Source organism: Panthera pardus, unplaced genomic scaffold (assembly GCF_024362965.1).
Source record: "Panthera pardus isolate Hobbes unplaced genomic scaffold, ASM2436296v1 HiC_scaffold_17, whole genome shotgun sequence".
In the NCBI taxonomy this organism is placed as follows: domain Eukaryota; kingdom Metazoa; phylum Chordata; class Mammalia; order Carnivora; family Felidae; genus Panthera; species Panthera pardus.
Window position 1 is genome coordinate 116,108,492 of NW_026526732.1, and position 17,370 is coordinate 116,125,861.

Consider the following 17,370-nt stretch of genomic DNA (forward strand, 5'->3'; position numbering starts at 1 on the left):
ACTTTAAGATCTCTGTGCACATCTTATTTTCATGTTAACCAGGCAGAACAGGCTGATTCAGATCTTTGGGAGCATGACAGCACTTAATCTGTTACCATTGCTTTGCATCATATCATGTTCTAGACTTCTTCGGAGCAATCTTTATTTATTTTTGGAGCTCACAGATTGCATTTCAACGAGTCAGGAATATTTTCCAGCTTATTTTAGTGAACTTACGCATATTTTGCCCAAATGGAGAAAAAAAATACGCTATTTTCCAAAGAGTTGCTATTAGTGCTATTCTAGTGCTAGACTGTCACGTGACTTGATCACCCCAAGGATAAAGAAATTCACCTGTCTGGTTCTGTATATGCACATGAAGGACATGCCAAAATAGCACATTGCTTTTCTTTTCTTTTTAATGTTTATTTTTGAGAGATTGAGAGACAGGGCACGAGCAGGGGAGGGGCAGAGGGAGGGAGACACAGAATCCGAAGCAGGCTCCAGGCTCCGAGCTGTCAACACAGAGCCCCAGGCGGGGCTCAAACTCACGGACGGCAAGATCACGACCTGAGCCGAAGTCGGCTGCTTAACTGACTGAGCCACCCAGGCGCCCCAAAATAGCACATTTCTATTGGTTAGAGGAATCACAGTGAAGCTCTCACTGAAGCCTTTTGTTAACTGGACTCCTGATACCGAAATACTTTGTCTTCTTAGATAATCCTTCTTTGTCAAGCCCCTGAGTAAGCCCCTGTGCATTACTTCATCTTTAAGAGCTACTTAGGGTGATAAATACACGCATTTGATTCAAAGCTTGCACAGCCAGTGATGATGGGGTTAGTTGCCTGATTATTTGTGGTTATTTGTGTTGCACCTGTGGATTACAAGATTGGGAGTCTGTTTCATTACAAACACGTGCCATACATTTTTAGCAACTCACTGAACACAGGTGTCTCCTGATGATCTACTTGATTAACATAGTGACCCAAATTAAAACAGAATAAATAAACCCTACTATATCTACTTTCGCTTCCCATACCTATTTCCGTTGTCATATCCGTGGGCACTATTGAAGGTCGAGTGAAATGGTTGGTCACCACCTCATTTTGATTTAGCAGAGCCTGAAATCATTACAGAGTCCTCCCAGTACCAGGCATCATTCCTGGTGCAAATAGTCTGTCGAATGAATAAATGAGTATATGACTGAGCATCTACACATACGTACGAATACATTTCGTGTAAGTGGTTGCCACAAATACCACGATCATGGATACACCATCCCACTTTTATTTTTACTCTTATTTTAAACTCCTCTTTGCAGTTATGGTTCTCAAGTATTCAGAGACCGTTGGAAGCATCGTGCATCAGGAAGGAATAGAGATAAGGAAACTAAAAAGGACCAAATCTTTCAGCCCATTAATCAAACCCATAATTCCCTCTAAAGCAGGTAAAACAATGAATAGAGCCAAGGAAAAAAAAATTGCTCTATATTATGAGCGTATTTAGAAGCTAAAATCAGAGACTGTTGTCCCAGGGCACACTGGAGACATTTCTAAAAGGCAGAGAAATTTGAAGACCCTCATTAAGAAGATGTCGCCTGCAAGCTCAGATAAAACAGGAAAGAAAAATGTATCTGAAGTTCTAACGAAATGTAGCTCATATTCTTCCTCCCACTCTGTTTCTCTGAATGATTCTCTAAGTTACAATATGAGCAAAATGGGGCTGGAAATAGACAAAATGGGACTAGGGTTTTTTTTTCCCCCCACGTAATATCTTAATGGAATTGCTACTCCCGGCCTTCTGTGCAAAGATTATTTGGTTTTTCCATATAGTTAGGAAGGAAAATTTTAAGTTTCCAGTTATTGTACTTATTTTCAGTATATACCACCACTGTTTCTAGACACTTCAGGTATTTAGGTACTAGAGTATTTAGGGGATATACTTATTTGGTTGTGCCTTATCCAGTTGGATTGGGTACCATTAGAATTTGCACAGTTTGATGGAAATGATAGCTAAAATGTGAATGAGTGCCTCCTTTGTGGGTTACACTAAGCCTAGAAGCCAACAGCTATAGCAGTTAAACGTGTGCCAGTTCTCATAAAAAGAGCAGCCACAGGCGCTGAAGTCTGCCTCGAATGCACAGGATCGGAAAAAGGCTCCGTGAGTCTCCTTCCCCGAAATCTGTATGCCTGCCTAACCCTTTACTAACACGCTGCCCTTCACCCCACTAACAGATGCATGCACCCACGCACATCCTATAGCCAAAATTAGAGAAGATTTTTGCGTTTTCTCCCTTTCCTCTTTCGCAAAAGTATCAGCTTCTTTTTTTCCCTTTTAACTACAATTCTGAAGAATTATACACCACTATTTGGAATTCTCCAAATCACCATATTTCAGATTTCAGAGAAGAGTCAGGCTTAGAATGATTTGCACTTTAAGCATGAAGGGTGACAGCCAAATGGTTCACGTACCTAATTAACCATGTTAACTTCCGGTTTTTTTGTTAATTTAATTTTATTTTGTCATATACATCCAAGTTAGTTAGCATACAGTGCAACGATGATTTCAGGAGTAGATTCCTTAATGCCCCTTACCCGTTGAGCCCGTCTAACTTCCAGTTTTTAAGGCTCCTGAAACTGCAGCTCATTAAAAACCCAAACCAACCCAAAAAGACAAACACAAAACACGTTTTTTTTTCATCCAATTGATGAATGCAAAACCTTCATGAATTACCCAGACTTGGCCATTCTCACGAGGGGAATGGTGAAAGGAGCCAGAAGCTCCTAATATTTTAGATCCTGTGCCTTGTTCAGCTTTGTCTCCAATGATGCAAGGTGATCCCTGGGCAACATCCAGTCATTCATTTTTTTTTATTGACTCAGTGAGCAGGTACCAGGTCCCGTGTTGGCTTTATAAAGACTACAGAATGAATCAAGGTAACATAAAGTCTTTCTCTTCAAGGAGTTCATCATGCAAGCATATAAAACTAAAAAATGATGTATATGTATATTATATGTAATATATTTGTTATAACATATCGTATCATATAATAACACAATGGAAGATGAGTTGTGGAAAGACAAAGGTGGAATCAGATCACTTAACCTGAGTTGTTGAGAAGACTTCAGAGGAGGTGACAGTGGAGTCCCGGATGATAGTTGCCAACACGGTGGAGAGACACGTTGTGTGAACAGCAAGAAGTTCATTAGGATTGGCCCATCAGGTACAGGGGACGTTAGATCTGGACCATCTGATAAGGTAGCCAGTACCACATGGGGCTATGTAAATGTACTAGAAGGAAATCAAATGAAAAATGTAGTTGCTCAGTAGCTGTGAACGGTTAGTGGCTACTGTGCTAGACTGGGTGGATGTAGAGAGTGATAGCAGAAAGTTCCATTGGCCAGTGTTGCTGTGGGCGTCAGGCAAGAAGTCGGGCTGGAGTTGGATTGGATGTACTGAACTCAGCGATGGAGCTGAAGCTGTGCGAGTGGACAGCTTCACCCAGAGAGTGAAGGGGGAGCAAGGAAGAGGAAGTCCTCTGGTGTGCACCACCATTTAGAGGTGAATCGGGGAAGAGATTGTGCCCGCAGATGAGCCCGTAAAAGGATGGTGAGAAGAATGGGAACTGGAAATCCTAGAAGTTCAGCAAGGAGAGTGGAGATGTCCACAGCTGCTCAGGATGCCTGAAAATCTCATGAAAACCAAAAATTGACCTTGAGACCTAGAAAAGGGGAGGTCAACCATCCGTGCTGTGAGTGAAGGTTGGTGAACGGGAGTCGTGTGTGTGTGTGTGTGTATGTGTGTGTGTGTGTGTGTGTTGGAGTAAATGTGGATCGAAGGTAGGTTGAAATACATATTGGACTGAACCGTGGTTCCAAAGTTGCATCCACCCGGCAGGCCCTCAGAAGCTCAAAGGGGCAAAAGTCGGATTCTCCCCTAGAGCCTCCAGGAGTGTGGCCCTGTTGCTCCCTTGATTTCTGACTCCTCCAAAAGGAGAGAGTCTGCTTTGGAGAGACTCCTCCAAAAGGGAGAATCCGCTTCTGTGGTTTCAGCCATGCCATCTGTTTGAATTTGTTACAGGAAACCAATACATGGGCATTCTGGAGCCAGGGGAGTAAAGGACGGAGATACAAAGTTTTGACAAATGGTTGCAAACACAGACATTCTCACGGGACAGGCAGGTAAAGTAAATGGTTAAAAATGAAAATGCAAGTGGTAACAAACAAAAAAACAACGGTGAATTTGAGCTTCTATGTCCAGCCACCAAATCGACACACAGATTGTATTCCCCGTGCATTCCTCTTGCCCCCCACACTTCCCGGATTTGCCGTCCATATTTATTGCAATCTTTCTGTCCTTCTTCCCATTGTCTCTTACGTATATAAGCCTAGATTTATGTTTAGCCGTTTTGGCTAACTTCACATGTCATGTTAAAATCCCTCTCATTCTTTGGACTTGAGAGCATGTGTTTCCTGTTAGCCCCTAAACCTGGTCAGATTCTTCTATTTCTGGGCCCTGGGGAGAAATTCTGGCAGCTGCCGTGATTTTCCACTGCACGTTCAAGTCGTCTGAGCACACTTGGGTGTTCCGTGAACATCAGCGTCGTCTTGATCCGTCCCGATTCCTCTCCTCTGACCTGCCCACAGTAGCCGTCCCCAAATGTTACTTCTGTGAACATCGCCCGCCTCTTTCCTCTATCGTTCATGAGAACTTTGGGATAACCCAACAAGCATGGTCTCAGCCCTTCTTCCTTCCACATTACCATCTCTTCATGCCTTCACTACACTGTTTTGCTTTCATCTTCGAGCAACTAGTGATCTTTCTCTGTGTTACGGCTAATGTTCCCACTTCTTGAAATGGGACTTGACTTTTCCCCTCTTTCTGAATATCGGCGTTTTTCCCCCCAGCCTCCAGGTTTTCCTGAGATCCTAGTCACTCTCCTTTTCCAGTCTGTCTTGTCCTTGGCCGGTCTCATCCAGTGTCCTGTGTTAGCCTCGGCCTCCTTCCGTGCTCTCTGACTGGCCACCTACATAATTTACAAAATTTCAGACAGCGAGCTTAAGAATACACTTACCATCTTTTCCTCCAAACCCCACTTCTGCCTAAGAATTCCCTGTTTGTGTAGATTCGTAACCCTGGAATCCGCTTCAAATCTGCCTTTTCCCTGAGTCCCCCCCATCTTTGGAGAATCAGTATAGATCACAGCGCTTTCCACATGGTAATTATTTACAGGACATTTTTAGTTCCTGAGATAGACACTGGAATAGAGGGAAGAACACTAGATCTGCCAGGGAAGACTTGAACCTGAACCGGGCTTTACCACTCAGGACTTCTCTGACCTCTGGCAAATCATTGAACTGCTTTTTGCCTTAGGGTCCCTATCTTTAAAAAGGTAATAGGAATATCTTTCTCAAAACATTGTTGGCGGGCGCCTGGGTGGCTCAGTTGGTTAAGCGTCTGACTCTTGATTTCACCTCAGGTCATGATCTCCAAGTTCATGAGTTCAAGCCCCACATCAGGCTCTGCACTGATGGCGTGGAGCCTGCTTGGGATTCTCTCTCTCCCTCTCTCTCTGCCCCAGCGCACTCATGCTCTCTCTCTCTCTTAAAATAAATAAATAAACATTAAAAAAGTATTGTTGGGAAGATTCCAGAGGTTAATATGCATAAAAGTTCTATACAAACTCTAAAGTGACACACTGTGATTTAATCTTTGAGACCACCAGCTTTTTTTTTTTTTTTTAATGTTTATTTGAGAGGGACAGAGAGAGAGAGTCAGAGCACAAGCTGGGGAGGGGCAGAGAGAGAGGGAGACAGAGAATCTGAAGCAGGCTCCAGGCTCTGTCAGCACAGAGCCCCGCTCAGGGCTCGAACCCACAAACCGTGAGATCATGACCTGAGCCGAAGTCAGATGCTTAACTGACTGAGCCACCCATGCGCCCCTGAGATGACCAGTTTTATAGTCCCATAGTTGTTCTCACTCTCAGAGAGAAGAGAGAGAGAGACAAAAAGTAGAACTAAATCAGTGTAGAACCTTGCCTTCGCAATAAGCAAACTATTCTCAATGGATCAAGCTCTGGACTGTCTGTAAACTGTTAGTTTTAATCCATATGAAATTGCTGTATTTAGCAGGTTTTTAAAGGCAATTCTCGGAAAATGCATTTGATCCAAACTAATAGAGGTAGTGCTTCCCTTTTGTGGCTCTAGGGGAGTCCAGACATTGGAGGGGCATATGGCACCCTTGATGCTGCATTCGGCCATCTTTTGCTAATGATATTGGGGTGGAGGCAAATATTATGCCAACCTCTGCTGCCGTGTCTTCATTACCAGCATTCCTGCCCATCAGGTCCCCTAGTTTCCTCTGTGTCCTACAGAGTGACTGTGAGGGGTGAAGCACCTGGCCCGTACACTTTGGTTACTTGATCTCATCAAAATACAAAACATACATAAGATAAAACTATTTTATTATTGTCTTTATTAAGTTTGTTATCAACCTCATGATCTGCAAGGTTTGGCTGAGACTCAGAAGTCCTAAACTTGATGACTCGAGCTGATATTTTGTATAAATTGTGAAGTCGGTTCTTTGCTGTTTCTTGGTCCTACGTGCTTAGGACTTAGGACTTAGAACTTTTGTGATTTCCTCTTGACGGACAACAGGTAAGTCCATCTTAAAAAATCACTCTTCTGTAGTCTAATGAATATCAACAAAATAAAATGAGATAATATATTCCTTAACTAAAATATTTTTGATATGAAGAGTGTCCTGTTAGAATTACCTTTGGAAATGCCACTCTGCTTATATTTCTATCTCGAAATGCCACCCTGCTTATATTTCCACATTTGTGTGCGAAATACAAAGCCATAAAAAAGAATCCTGCTTTCAGATTGTGCATTGATATGTATATATGTGTACGTGTGCATTCAAAGAAAGGATTTTTTTTTTCAGTATGGAACGCTTTTTATTTAACAAGACATTACAGGTAACCTTGATTGTCCAATGTAAAGACACATAACCTCTTCAGATTCTGCATCTTCCTCACTCTGTACTCAATTAGGTGCCAAACACAAACTCTAATTCTTAGGCTCTTACGCAGTGTTTAATTGTACAGATTCCATAAAAAATCACTTAATATAAAGAAAACAAATACTCTCTTTTATTGCCACACTAAATACTTTTGCCAGCAAATGCTTTTGGGGGTGCTTTTTATTTATGGATTTTTCACAATGCCGGAGAGCTTTTGTCTTTTTTAGTGCTTTATATTTATAGTTGTGGGATGATCATTTTCTGGTTGGTTTCACATTGAGCTCTTTTAGAACTAGTTGGAGTAGTAATAGTTTCACACAGTTTATACTTTCTCCCCCTGAGTCCTATGTTAAATCTTTTTCACTCTCTCAGTGACATTGCAGTATATTATGCTATACATTCTTAGGCTATTAACTTTGGGCATTGCTAATGATTTCTTTTTTATATATATACAGGACATAAAACATGTAAATGTTTCTTATTAAAACAAGAAAACTCAAAACACAATCAACCCTATCAGAAAAGAGAGAGAGAGAGCAAGAGAGCTGGAGAGATTTTTTTCCTTCTTCACGTAAGATTGCAAGACTGAAACAGGTTTGTAAAATCCCAGTGTTGGAAAACAAAGTAAATTATAAAAGACCCCTAAAGGGAGTGATTTAGTTTTCTTAAAAAACAGCTTGTTTGGTATTCCATTCCTTATCACTTATCATTTTTTTTTAAAGTAACACATTTGAAAAATCAACAATACCAACATAACAGGGTTTTGGTTTTGGTTTGGTTTGGTTTTGTTTTTCTTGGCTAGAAGAAAATGCCTGAGTCTTTGTGAGAAGGCAGGAAGGAAAAAAAGGAAGGAACTTCAAAGTCACCTTGACCACATCATTGCCCTCAGATAAAGGAGCCCTGAGGAGTAAGTAGCTCCCTTTGTAAGTAAGCCTCTGGGGATTCAACCTGAGGGTGATATGTATAAGATAGCTGGGAAGGAGTACCCTTTGGGACGAAACCTAACATCAAAAGATTTAAGGGAGCAGGGTGATTCAGAAAGCCCCCCCTCCCACCCCCAATGCAAGAAATGGACCTGATGAGGGGCGCCTGGTGGCTCAGCTGGTTAAGCGTCCCTTGGCTCAGGTCATGAGCTCATGGCTTCGTGGGTTAGAGCCCGGCATGGGGCTCTCTGCTGTCATATCCGAGCCTGCTTTGAATCCTCTGGCCCCTCTCTCTCTCTGCTCCTCCCCACCCACATGCACTCTCTGCCTCAAAAATAAACATTAAAAAAAAAAAAAAATGGGGCTGATGACAGCAACAGCAACCAGCATTTGTGCCTCCAAGTGGAGGGTTGCCTAAGCCCCAAAAGGAGTCTTTGGAAACCACTGGCCCCCTGGCTTACTTTGCAATTGGGCTTTCTTGATATGCCAGCTATGCTTTCTTATATATGCCAAGATGATTCCAAGAACACCTTTCACAGAGGTTGAAACACCTAACTTGGCTGCTTTCAGGCCAAGCAGTCAATGGCTGAAGAATGGGATAAGTAAGGATGGATGGGATGGAGGAGAGAGAACAAAGCGAAGTGGGAGAAGATGACGGGTCCCCTGTGAGGAGAATGAGAGGGGAGAGTAAATAGGTGAGGGAGCAGGGAGATCGGGAAAGAAAACTGCAGGAACAAGGGAGGTCAGATTTCACTAGAGCCTACCCCATGCCTGGAACTACAAAGCTCGCCGTATGGTACACTGAAAAATGAGAAGACAATTTCTTTTACTGAATGCGCTAAGGGGGATTGAAGAAACGTATACAAAATATTTCCTGGGGTTGCCCCAGCAGCACGCGGACATCCACATGTGGCTGGGCTCTTCCCCGCCCTGATTTACCCCCCTTGGGGCAACGGAAGCCAGAGCCACCACTGCAGCCCCGTTCTCTGCCCTTACAGAGGTTCATCTGTTTCCAGAAAACCGTGTCCCTGAGGAGCAAGGTCAGCAGACAGGAAGTGAGGTCGGCAGACAGGAAGTGAGGTCAGCATCAGGTCTCCATGCCCGGAACAGGACCTCTGGCTTCGCTAGAGGGTGCCTGCTGGTCCAACCCCAGCGCTGCTCACTGAGCCGGGCAGATAGGCCCGGCCCAGAGCCACTGGATCAACTTTCTCCCAGAATTTTGACACCAGGAGCCCCTCCTGGTGGACGCACGCTGGAGAGAAACAGATCAAAGCAACAAGCAAACAAACCCCGAAAACCAAAACCCAAAACGCCCTAATTGTTACATAACTTTTGTTTTCTTCTTTAAAGACATTTATTATAGCTCTTCAGAGTTCTTAAATTTCCCCAAGTGAAGGATCTGGTTTACTGGTGGAGATATATGTCCCCAAATAAAACTGGACCCTTTCTGAAAAGCCACCTGTTCAAGGTTAAGGCCGTGGTCTGTATCCCTTCACTTTTTTGAACCCTCAGTGGAGAGCTAATCAGCGGATCTGTTGTCTCCTGGAAACCGGGAAGGAAAACAGTCACTTCTGTTCTCTTCCCTGGGCCGGGGGAGTGAGCTATAATAAGGGAGCCTAAGAACACACTGGAAGCCCACAAGCTGGAACACACAGGTTAGCACCGCCTGGCTGACCTGACTCACAGGTGCGCGGTTGCCAGGTAACGCTGGGGCCTCCCGGGTTCTTTACAAAGCCCTGCAGTGGGGCTGGGAGAGGTGTGGGCAAGGGCCCCGGGGTGGTTGTGGGGGCAGGGCGAGCGGAGAAGCGGAGTCACTCTCCCGGCAGCTGGTGGTGCAACTGCTTCTCACCTGCGTGGCGAGTGGAAACACGTCGGCTTTGGCCCCGAACGTTCTCCTTCCCCAGCTGCTTGTGCTGTGAAAAAGCCCCGATTCGCGGTGATCAGGCAGAAAGGAGGAGAGGACGCAGAAAGCCCGCCAGTTTTCTTCTTCCACGTGTACATCTACGTACATATAGGTATACACGAAACACACCACCTGCCCTTTATAAAGTGCTATTCTAAAACTTCTTCTCAATCCCGGGCAAGTTTACGGAGAGCATTTTCACATATGTGAAGGGCAAAAGGACCCGTGGACAGAGCTGTGGGGTGGTTGAAAACCTCTGGAATCCAGCCCACGCTGTCGCTTCGCCTCCAGTGTTAGTTGGGAGTCACCTCTTTTGCGATTCATGGAGAAATTGCTCAAATCCTTATGTGTTGTGGGAGAACCAGGCATTCCTCTCGGCATTTTTAGGAATTCTTGAGGATTTACAACTAAATCCTCTAGGATTTACCTTCCAGGACCCCTAGCTCCTTCTTGCACAGATTTAATTCTGATCAGGAGTTCACACAGTCCCTTGCATGTGGTCTGCATAGAGAGCCTACCATTTCCTAAACCATTTATCTGGCAAATTTGTAAATCTGGGCCGCCTTTTTCCCAAATAATGCCAGATGTGAAAGGACCTGCGTGGTCCTAAGCTCATGCTGATTTGTCTTCTAGTGGGTAATAGTGGGTCAATTTGAGTACTCCTAGGGATCTGTGTTTTATTTCGCTTGAGCAAAGAAGCTTTTAGTGAATGGACAGGTGCACCATGACTGTGTGCCGTAGAATAGGAGGTGATCCTAGCCTGAGATTCATTTAAAAAGACAGGCCTGGTGTTTAAGTGCCAGCGTTTTTCAGAGTCTGCATCGGTGGGTGTGCTAGTGAGGTCCAGAGAGGGTTGAATATTCAGAATCAGCTGGCCTTTCCTGATACGTGGCCTGTCTTTCCAGCTATGTCTTTACCAAGCATAGAGTGTGCTTTTGCCCCCCTGAAATATCCATCTGTTCCTGAATCTGTTTAGGGTGAAGAAAAGAGGAGGTATCTAATGAGACTCTAGGAAAGCTTAGAATTGGAGGTTGAAGCAGACACAGCCAACCCACAATGTCACCACCTGGAATCAGGCAGGCACATGGGGAGAGCACGCAGGCCAACCTTCCTAGCCCAGAGGCTACCATTCCACTTTATATGTTTGAGTCATTGTGAGGAGAGAAAGATTTATAGGCATTCTTTCAACACTTACTCCACAAGCATTTATTGAACACCTACCCTATTCTGAGCAGTGTATTCAGAGACCAGGACTGGAAACAAGTCATTTGTTCTCACTAGTCTGGAACACCGCTCTTTTTAACTGCCTGTAGATCACATTCTAAGTATCACTCTGTGTATTGATTAAATGCTTACATGTGTAAAGGATCTTACAGGGTTGATATTTGGGCGGGGGGGGGGGGGGTGGGGGTGGGGAGCCAAAAACAAGCAAACTATTACATAGACAGTGCTCCAGACTGGGGAAAAGATGATAAGAGGCACTTACAAGAAGCTGATCTAACCTGTTGCCCTGGATTCTGATACCATAGGGTCTCAGCTTCAAACGTGTATTTAAAAAGATGTCTTTAAAAAAAAAAAAAAAACCACAAGTATTTGCATAGTGGTGTTAATAGTTCAGTAAATGTCATTTTTCCTGTTTGATCATAACCAGCTCCAGGATCTCACATGGGTAGGGATGCCTAGTTCATTAAGGAGATGCCATATTTGGCGGGTGAAAATGTGGTCTTTGGTACTAGTCATCACTCATGAAGTAATATCCGAAATGTGTGAATAAGGAAAATACAGCCCTTTTCAGAGCCTTTGGCACCCATCCAGAGGCCCATTCAATGCCACAGATGAAGAGCTTCTCTTTCTGAATGTGTCCCTCTCTTCAGGAGCCCCCCTTATCCCCCTGGAGTGAGAAGACTTGGCATCAAATGCAGCTCCCAGAGCTTGGGAGGCTCCCAGAAAGAATTTTGTCATGCTGATTCTAGAACGGTGTTAGTTGACTTTTCAAAAGTCAAAACTCCTACAATGCTGTTTCATTCTGTCTTCCAGAGAAGGCAGGCCAACCAAATAGATGTTGACCACCAGAAGATTCTCTGTTACAAGGGCAGTAGATATATTACATATGATTTATCAAACTGCTTATGATCAACCTTTTGGAAATTCTAACCGTTTCTTTTTTTAACTTGGAGAGCCGTAGTCCAGTTTGCCTTGGATAAGTCCCAGTTTGTTCTTGTTTTGGTGTAAATATCACTAGTGTGGGTCCCTTTTATTCTCCTATGTGTCGTAGTTTGAATGTATGCGGTCGCCTTATTTTTAATCTGGATCCTAATCTTCCACCAGTTGACAGTAACTCTTCCAGGATCATTCCAACTTTGTCTCTACATAGTTACGTGAATATGGAAAAGACATCTAATTTTCCTGTGGTTTCATGTGGTCCTTGAAATAATGGGGTTGTCTGGATAAATAGTATCTACTTCCTCCACAGTTCCAACGCTTGCAAAGATGTTAATCGTATCAGTCAAATTACTCTGGTTACCTTTTGAGGAACTCTTTTTTGTTCTCTCCGAGTGAGTTGGGACAACTGGATTTTAGAGGATCTTTAATAATCCATAACGAGGTGGTGAAGGATCCTTCATGCCATTTTAAAACGTTTGGGCTTCCTGCTACACCAAGGAAAGTGACGAGTGACAAGGTTTGCCAATAGGTGAATGATGTGACCACATGTTGGCTGCAAAAAATGTGTTTTGTAGTAATGCAAGTGAGAGGATTAGAAGCCCATTGTAAGGCCAGCAAGAACTCTGAAGGCTTGTACCTCGGGATCAGGGAAGTTGTGAAACTAACATCTTCCTGAGTTGCAGTGGGAGCTTCTATTCTGAGTGAATTTGAATCAAGTTTCTATCTCCTTTACTCAAATCTCTCAAATCTAGGCTATTGGTATAGTATTTCCTTGGTTCTCATCTTTCAATATGGTTTTGTGTGTGCTATTAAAAAAACAACAACAACAACAACAACACTGCATCCCAGGGCAAGACGTCTTTCAGTGATGAATCAAGTGATTCCCATGTGTTAGTTTATGAATTGTTAACTGCTTTGGGATTCATAGGGATGAAAGATGCTTTATTTATTGTCCTTTGAGATGAAAGATGCATAATTTATAACACAAGGATTACTATTTTATTCACTCTTGTGACGCTGAAATCAGATTCTTTTCTAGTGATGAAATTGCAGAATCCCCTTTAATTTGTGGGCAAGTGGCTCATTAAAAGTTTCGGTGTTGGAGGGTCTGGCTACACAAAAGTGGGTGTTGTATGAAGGAAGCAGTATGATCCTTTTGTTGTTCCACAAAGGCTTCATTCTCCTGCTCATGAGCGTTAGTAAGATGTTAAACATGTGTTTGCAGGATGGGCATGTAAAGATGTTGGCTCTGATGTGTGCCCATGCAGGCTTATGATGACATAATTGGGTATATTCTGTGAAAGTATCTTAAACTATCACAGCTCTAGACCTTGCATGGTCTTTTCTTCCAGTGGGCCTAGGACCTTTACATGGCATTATTGTACCTTTCCAGGTAATCACAAGTTTCCAGTATCCAAAAATATCAACAAGTATGTGCTTAGGAAAATGTCAGCTTCCTGGTTGATAGACGCTTTAGAATTCCCTTGGCTGGAAATCTTCCATTTGCAACCTTGTAGGGAAGGCTAGGTTGACTTACTTGCTTTTAACTAAAAGGAAGGGCTCACTTCTTGGCAGCCAGGTTTGGGACTGTTTCTCTAATTTAAAAAAAAAAAAAAAAAAAACATATCTGTCCTGGGTCGTCTCTGCATCAGACGGATTGCGGAGAACCATGGATTTGTGTGTAGACCGGGGTGATGCAGGAATGTTGAAGTCATTTTTTACCTGGCTATTCCATCCTTCCTTTTGAGGGACTGATGTCACAGACTCGGCCTTTTTAGCGGTCACCACAGTGGTGGAACGTTTGGAAATAAGAGAGCAGAGTCAGGATGGCCATCAGCTTCTTCTTACTCCTTCTTTTCATCTTTATCAGATGAAATGTTCTTGCCCTTTGAATATTGGCCGTATAGCAATAGTGGGAAAGGAAAGAGACCTACAGATGGATGGTCCCGGGGGCGGTGGGACCTGGGCTGTGTAGCAATGCACAAAGAACCCACCATGAACTTTACAAAAAAAATCCAGGGAAACTGATGAACCCAAGCCAGAATTTTTCTTCTTAAAATGATTTTGCCAACTTGGTCGCATGCTTCTGTTTTATTAGAATATGTATTTGCTTTCTTACCCATAGTCAGGCTGAAGTTTCTAAGAATGTTCTTATACAGAAAGTATTTCCAGAAGCTATAATTCTCCCGCCCGCAGGGGGATGTGACTATATTTCTACTTGAGTGTAGAAGGCCATGAAGGAAGCTAGGACATAACCAATAACTGTCTTTTGTGTATATGGAAACCCTGGCAATTATGTCTTCCCTGGGGACAGAAATGGACTTCAGCTAAAGTGAGTCCACTGAGTCGGGAGGGTCAGTCTGCCTGTTTCTCTCATTACCAGCATTACTAAGGCAATAGATGTTTTAGCAAAGGACAGATAGCCACCTATCTGGAGTGACTTAAAGAATATATGATTTTTTAATTTTATTTCTTTCTTTCTTCGCCATTCAGACACGCTGCTTTGCAGATCAGAAACTAAGTCTGATTTACCCTCAGGTCCAAGCCCGCCCCCCACATTTTCCACAAGGCCTTGCGGCTCGCGTGGGTGGATCCCATGTAGCAGCCCATATGGGAGACAGTGAGCACTGTGATTATTACAAGGGGGCACGGGCTGTAGTCGTGCACAGCTTCCTGGTGGTTGACTCAGAGCCGTGGGACCCTGCAGTCAAGGATTCTGTACCCCAAGAATGCCTCCTCCTCGCACGTCCCATCTCCCGCCGGCCCTTGACCGCCTGGAGGACTCATCTCTGGAACTCGGAGTCTGATGAGGAGAGTGACTGAGCCCAGCAAGTGCTGGAGACCAAAGAGCCCCTGCCTTCGTGAGCTCTGGCCTTTGCCCCTCCGCCTGCAGCATCCAAACACCTTCTGACTCTGAAGCAGTGAGTGCGGGGCCCTCAGCCCTGTCCCACCAACCTCCAAAAGCCCCAGGCTGGGACCAGGACAGGAACCCCAGCTTCTCAGCAGCAGCAAGGCACTGTCTGTTCAAGAAAGTTGGGCCATTTTCAGAAACTAAAGACCAAACTGAAGAACTCTGTAGGCTTCCTCCTCCTCTGGATACCTGAACCTAAAAAACAAACGACAAGCAAATGATGCTCTACATTTGTAAAACTTGAAATCATATTTATTATATCAGAATGAAAAGTTTATATTTCTTCAAACTGTGCATGGCATAAAATCTTTCACATTTTTTTCCCATGAGGTTTTGTTTCTGTTTTTGTTTTTGTTTTGTTTTTGTTTTTGTTGTTTTGTTTTAGTGGTCCATTCATCTGTGTGAGAGAGAGACAGAGAGTGAGTGGGGAAGGGGCAGAGAGAGAGGGAGACACAGAATCCGAAGCAGGCTCCAGGCTCCGAGCTGTCAGCACAGAGCCCGACACGTGGCTGGAACCCGCGAACCGTGAGATCATGACCTGAGCCGAAGTCGGATGCTTAACCGACTGAGCGACCCAGGCACCCCTTTTCTCCTTCCTTCCTTCCTTCCTTCCTTCCTTCCTTCCTTCCTTCTTTCTTCTTCTTCATGAGGTTTTTAAAACATTTACCTGGTGATGTGTGCTTACTTTTGTTTTTTCTCCTTTCTATTATTATTTTTTGCATTGAACCGGCCTCCAGAGGATGAAGTCTGCTTGCTGCTTTGAGAACTTGCTCTGGTTGGTCCAGAATGGCACTAAGTCACTGCGGGGTTAATAGAGCCGCTTGAAGTATAGCCATATGTTATTAAGGCTGTGACAAATGCATTTGTGTCTTTATCACTTGTGATGAATGTTTCATTTCATTGACATCAATTCTAATTCCGGAAAATAAATGCTCACCCAAGAGAGGCACATGGCATCTTTCTGAAGCTTAGAAAAAGGGGAAAAAAAAAACATTTTGTTCCATAAGAGAGGAAGTCTGCTCCCCAAAGGCCTACGAGTCATCTCAGGAATAAAGATCTGTGTTCTTTTTCTTTTCTTTTAAAAAAAATGTCTGCAGAGTGTAAGCAATGCATTCTACTATCCCACACTCTGCTTATCTGAGGGGCTGGGCTTTCAAATGATGGAAACCTGGGACACTAGGACCAGAGGGATTTTAGGTGTCTGTTGGCCCAATATCTTTATTTTATAGATGAGAAATCCAAGGCTCAGAGAAATCAGGTTATCTGTCCAGGGCCCTATAGCTATTTAATTGAAGAAACAAGATTTGAAAATGGTTTCCCTTCTCTTTCATTACTATTATCTATTCCTGTAAATTTGTTTTATTTTATTTATTTAAAAAATGTTTAAGTTTTATTTATTTATTTTGAGAGAGAGAGAGAGGGTGAGCAGGGGAGGGGCAGATGGGGGGTGGAGAGAGAGAGAGAGAGAGAGAGAGAGAGAGAGAGAGAGAATCCCAAGCAGGCTCCATGCAGTCTGCGGGGATCCTGGCGCAGGGCTCGAACTCATGAACCGTGAGATCATGAGCTGAGCTGAAATCAAGAGTCAGACACTTAACCAGCTGAGCCACCCAGTCCCCTTATTTTGTTTTTAAAGTCTGTCCTCTTTATAGCACCTGTTCTAGAGTGCAGAAAAAAATGTTGTTTTCATTAGGCAGAAGCAAAGCAGAGACACTGTGCGGTAAAGAGATTCACGGTCAAGGTCAAGAGATCCTCAGTAGCAGAAACTATAATAGTCATGCATACACAATGAGAAAAGCCCTATACACATCACTGTAGATACATCTGGGCTGCAAGTGTGGGGTTTTAGGACCACCATAGATTGAGATAATCTCTAATTGTTGTCCTCTCCCCAACACTGTGCCTTCAACCTTGAGCCATATGGTAAAATGAACTATGCAAATCGTAAATCAGATCAAAAAAGAGGTGTGGATGCATTTTCTAGTCGTCTGTAGAAGGCCTCCCAGGTACCTGATGGTCACCTACAAAAGTGAAGATAATGTTTTTCCCTGGCTTTGCTGAACTGTCTGCCTGCTCCTTGGTATAATTTTGCAGCACTTACTTGGCGGCTGTGGTAAAATGAAAGAGAAGCAAACATGAGATCTGGTCATTTGGAACAGTTGATCTCCTGTGTCTGGATAGCCGTTATAAACACTAAGCACAGACGAAGGAAAAGATGACGTGGAAAAAGGGATTGTCTGTGATGTTCAGACCTAAGAACTTATAAATTGCTTGGTGTTTCATTCGAACATAAAGCTATTCCCCTGTGTGTCTGCTGTTGTCTGGCTTTGTGTCTGAGATGCCTCCCTTAGGATGACCTCCGTTTCCAAGGCAGAGCCTGCAGTGTTCTGTGTTTCGGAAACCGACGGTATGTTTCAGCCTCCTTGGCAGGCGGAAGCGTATGAAGAATGGTCTCACCCAGCAGAGTCCTC

The 17,370-nt window shown here is 43.7% G+C and overlaps 2 long non-coding RNA genes across 3 annotated transcripts in view; both read left to right on the top strand.

Moving 5' to 3' along the window:
• Window positions 1–17,370, top strand: part of LOC109249576 (uncharacterized) — a 191,563-nt gene that overhangs the window by 105,585 nt on the left and 68,608 nt on the right. The gene's annotated exons all lie outside the window — the stretch shown is intronic.
• On the top strand, window positions 9,005–15,228 carry LOC128777708 (uncharacterized). Its single transcript, XR_008423032.1, has 2 exons — window positions 9,005–9,611; window positions 14,485–15,228. It is a non-coding gene; the product is annotated as an uncharacterized LOC128777708 (long non-coding RNA).